We start from the raw sequence: 5,264 nt of genomic DNA, 5'->3' as shown, positions 1-5,264 counted from the left end.
GGACGAATAAGGTGATGCACTTAGGAAACACAACAACAAAGATGTATGAAAATGTTCAATTATTTCTATTAAGGTTGACGAATTGATGGAATTTTATTATTGTATATGTTTATTGTTATTTGTGTATTTCAAATGTAGGGTTGAATATGCTCATTGGGTTTTAAAAAGAGTATTACAAAATAGCCTTGGAAACTTATGTAGTGTCTGGGATGCCATGAACAACATGATCACCTTGCAGCACACCGAAATTAAAGCATCCTTTGAAACAAGTACACATGTGGTTGGACATGTTTTTTTTATAAAAAAAACTTATACAAGAGGCTTCTTGGAATGATTTCAAGGTATGCTTTAAATCAGATTGCTGCTGAGTTTGGGCGTGTACATTATGCTGGCAAGAATCCTTTCACTTGTGGTTGTGTCATGAGAACTACACATGGTCTTCCTTGTGCATGTGAGCTATCTAAATATGTTATTGGTTGCATTCCACTAGATTCAATCCATATGTTTTGGAGGAGACTTAATTTTTCAGACCAAGGGTTATCTGAGCCCTAAGTGACCATCAAGGAAGAGATGGAAACCATATCTAAAATATTTGAGGAACTTGATGTTTGTGGTAAGTTTACTCTAAAGAGTAAACTTTGGGAAATTGCACACCCTGATCAAAACTCTATGTGTCCTCCTCCAGCAAAGGTGAACAAAAAAGGTGCATTGAAGAAACCAATGAACAGAAACCCAAGATCAACAAAGCGTGATCCATCATACTAGGAGTATGTAGATGCTTTACATTTTGTGCAAAATAGCAATTCTCCAATGAAGCATAGTGCAACATCTTCTGACCAACCCAATCCAAGAAGGATCATGCCAATGTTGGATCAATTTCAACCATTTATCCACGATTTCATTGACAACATTGTGGATGTCAAAGCTGACGGTAACTATGGATATCGGTCAATTGCCAGTTTATTAGGTATGGGTGAAGAGTCTTAGTCCTTGGTGCACAACCATCTGCTTAAAGAACTTGGCAAATTCTCATATGACTATATCAAGCTCTTCGGTGGCACAAACAGATTTGACGAATTAAGGATGTCCCTACCTTTTGATGGGTTAACCAAGGTATGTAATTCATGTTTTGCTTTTTAAGAATTAACTTTAAAATTAACTTTGACGTGTATATTTGTTTCATTCAGGTGACTGTGGATAAGTAGATGGATATAACCGAGATGGGATATGTCATTACATCAAGGTATAATGTAATCCTTGTATCGTTGTCCCAACAACAAAGCATGACGTTCTTTCCTCTTAGAAGTCAATCATCAACAGATTCTTCTATGCATCGCATAATTTGTATCGGTCACATCTATGACAATCATTTTGTTCAGGTACATTGAAGATAGATAGTGTTATTTTTAAACTTATGCAATTACTTGTGTACACTTGAGTTAATATTGTTTCTGCATGTACAACATGTTTATTTAAAAGACCGTTGTCCTTTACCGCCTGTAACATTGTTATGGTCTAGCAATTGTCATCCTCAGGCAAAGTAGTGGCCAACTCCATATATTAGTAGAATGCAGCATTACAGAAGCTTCATGATGTTCAAAAGAGACTATATTGACATAAATGAAGACTGAAACATGTACCTTGTAATGGCTTATCGTTATGAATTTTAATCTCACATTAGAGTTTTCTGTCTTTGTATATTTGTTTAATTAATTTTGAACACACAGTTCCCACCAAGTTATGTAGCTTTCTATGTTTGTTTAATTAATTTTTACTTATTTTATAATGAATTATTACTTAAGGCACGTAGGTGAAATCTAATTTTATATTTTAATCATTATGTGATATAAATTGTTGTGATACATTTATCCTTAATTATTACTTAATTGTTGCATTAAGAAATAAATTAATTGGTGTAACTAAAATAAATTATGCATGTATGATACATCATTGTCAGAATTGACAACACATTGTGAAATGCATGTGTGTTAACATAAAGCGTGGCACGACATTGTCAGACTTGACAACACATTCTGATGCAAGATAAAGCTTGACACCAAATTGTCGTAGTTGACAACACAAACAGAAATCATCTCCACGGGTCTCTATTTTTTAAAAAAAAATTGAAGCAATGTTAGTGAAAACCATCTATATATATGACACATGCCACCACTCTAAAAAATCACACATTATCTCCCAACCCAATTTTCAGAACAAAGTATGACATTTTTGGGAGAAACAAGCAATCAAATGATTGTGAACTCCACATTGGGTTTTATTTTTCCAAATGGATCGATTATTTACAATGATAGTGGTGTTTATTTTCAAACTTCCACTCCACTACCCATCCAAGTACCTAACGCTTGTGATTTTGAAACACTAAAAACCAGAATACACTATACCCTTCAACTAACCGACAAACAATATTTGGATGAAATTTAGTATCGACACTCATTCACATATACAAGTAACCAATTTCGCTTTCAATGTATGCAACTGAAAAATGATGATGATGTTAACACAATGTTAATGTGTAATCATCAATTTTCATGTGTTGCTCCGATTGAGTTATTATGCACCATTGGTAGAACACCAAATGATATATTAAACTTACTTGAAGCTACTATGACCCCTACTCATGATGCCCTATTATATTACAACGAGAGGTGGAACATGCCACGCCAAAATGAGTTTGTCGATTACTCGTTCACAGGAAAAAATCCAAAAAAGTTTGACATTCCTTTCGAATGTACCTTCGATGAACTGAAGGATTTGATCAAGCAAGTTGCACCTCATGGGATTCCCCCTTATGGTATTCATGAATCACAAACGGTAAAACGATTGTTTTTTCGACAACCAAGTCACTATAAGTATTCAGATAAAGTTATCAAATTTGAAATTATTGAACTGAAAACTAACGATGACGTGCTAAAGGTCTTAGTGCAGTCTAACTATTGGAAACAATTTGGGCCAATAGAAATTTTAGTTGTTTTTAGTAAACAGGTAATGGAAATGGAAGACGACGTGTCTCGGTCGCAACATGATTCAATGCAAAATTAGTATTACTTAGTTGTAGTTTTTCATGCAAATTTTATTTCTTTCCACTATGTTGAAGTTAATGTAATGTTTGAATTTGTGTCCATTAGCGAATGAAACCATATGATTATTATTTTATTTTCATGGTTCACCTAAATCAACAAATTCAGTATTCATTGGAAGCTTGATATCAAAACTGGTCAGTCAAAACAGAAATGAATAAGTGAACAAACCCTTTTGTTGTGTGCATGACCATTCTATTCCAAATAATAATAATAAAAATAATATTACTAATAATTCTTTTGTTACTTTGAAGTCAAACATGTAACAATTTTTCTTTCACATAAAGGATTAAACATGATCATGCTAAAAATTATCTTAAGTTACATAAATTTTAGATAAATAATAAAAAAACCAATATTTAACCATGGTTAAACTTAAAAAGAAGACACACACAACTAGCTTGTGACGTCATTAAAGGGAAAGTAATTTAAAAACAAGATTTTAACGTTAACCCTAATATTTAGATGAATTAACGTAAAATTAAAATTATAAATCAAAATAAGTTAAAATATACAAAATGTTGAGTCAAAAACAAAATGTTTTCAAATACAAGAAAGTTATAAACATCGTCCAAATATGAAAATATAAAATGTATAAAGAAACTATGGTTGATATGTGCATCGCCTACGTCGAGACCTCACATACACATTGTCGTCTACTATGACACTCCTAGCAATCCTGATGTAGTCTTCCATGACCTCGTGTGTCTCTGTGCCTGCGATGACTATCATGTTCCTTATGGTAAGTGGATTCATAAATTATAGTCAACAAACAGTCCGAGCTGCAAGGTACATTGGTCAGGGTTTCACGATTACCCTATCTCACGCAAATAGGTTGAGCAAACGCTCCAACCTTTCAGCGATCGCTTGGCAAGTGTCCAAAGCAAAATAGTAATATGATAAGTAAAGTAAATGACATTTCATACAACAAGCAAAATAGTAATATTTACCACTGCATGTTTGGACTGCTCCACATCAGAAGGGGCATGTGCCAGTGCTGTTGTTGGTGCCACTAGGACCTGAGGGACATGTGGCTCCACAAATGAGGCATCCTGCGTCACAGGTGGATGTCGCGGTGGATCTGAAGGTTGTGTCGCTGTCATGAATGGATGAGAAATGAGGAAGAACCAATCCATGTAGTTGGATGCACACTGTCCTGGCACAACACAAATCTGACCCGCTACTGCAAGATGGTCTGAGTAATGCATCCACCTATCGTCAATTTCTTCACATGACACCCAGGAATCTATAGCCTCTGCAAGAATACTCTGCACGTACCCGAACTGGCGCATGACCCTCTCGAGTCGGTGTCTGACGACAACAAGCCTCCATCGTAGATGACCAGAGAAGCATGAAATCAAATCAAACTCCCAAACGGCTCGATGCTCACCATAAGGCATCCAGTAAACATCAGGAGTCCTGAGTCCATCTAGACGTTGCTTGTATGTCGATGTAGATATCGACTTCAAAGAAGCCTTTGTAGCAATCCACCGACATGCACGTGGTGACACATCATCGTAGTCTGGATCAGCCAAACACTCTGCAACTGAGGGAAAGTTCTCATATATCCAACACCACAAAGATTACATCAAAATCATACAAATGTCAAATGAACATCTTAAAAAAAATTAAAACATAGTTGTAATTAACTTATCAAAAACATATTAATTACCTGTAACAGAGTGATGTAACCAGCAAGTTGTCAACCGCCGCTCCTACAAGCATCATTCAAAGGATCGCACATATGCACTAGAGCGACAGCTCCCCATGCATAGCTTCCACTCTGACTGAAGTCACAAAAAACGTCTAAGAAAATAACATGAACATGGGTTTCACTCTTGTTAGAAAAAAAAAGTGCAACCTAAGAGATGCAGAACATAGGCTCGAGCTGCAATAGTCCAATGTCCGACCTGACATCGCCTCTGATATATATCTCGTAGCCAAGATAGGTGTATGTATGCCCTATGACACTGTGTTGTCTCAGTCCTAGCTTCCTCTCCAGAGACCTCAAGTAACTCCACCAACATCAACACGGCTTCGTCGATGTGCAGAGCCTCGAAGGTATGGAAGGCGCCTTCAATGGGAAGATAAAGCAGAGACACCACATCATCCAGGGTGATGCTAACCTCCCCAACAGGAAGATGGAAACTGCTAGTTTCCTTATGC

Source organism: Glycine max, chromosome 8 (genome assembly GCF_000004515.6).
Source record: "Glycine max cultivar Williams 82 chromosome 8, Glycine_max_v4.0, whole genome shotgun sequence".
Classification (NCBI taxonomy): domain Eukaryota; kingdom Viridiplantae; phylum Streptophyta; class Magnoliopsida; order Fabales; family Fabaceae; genus Glycine; species Glycine max.
This window is presented reverse-complemented; position numbering follows the sequence as displayed.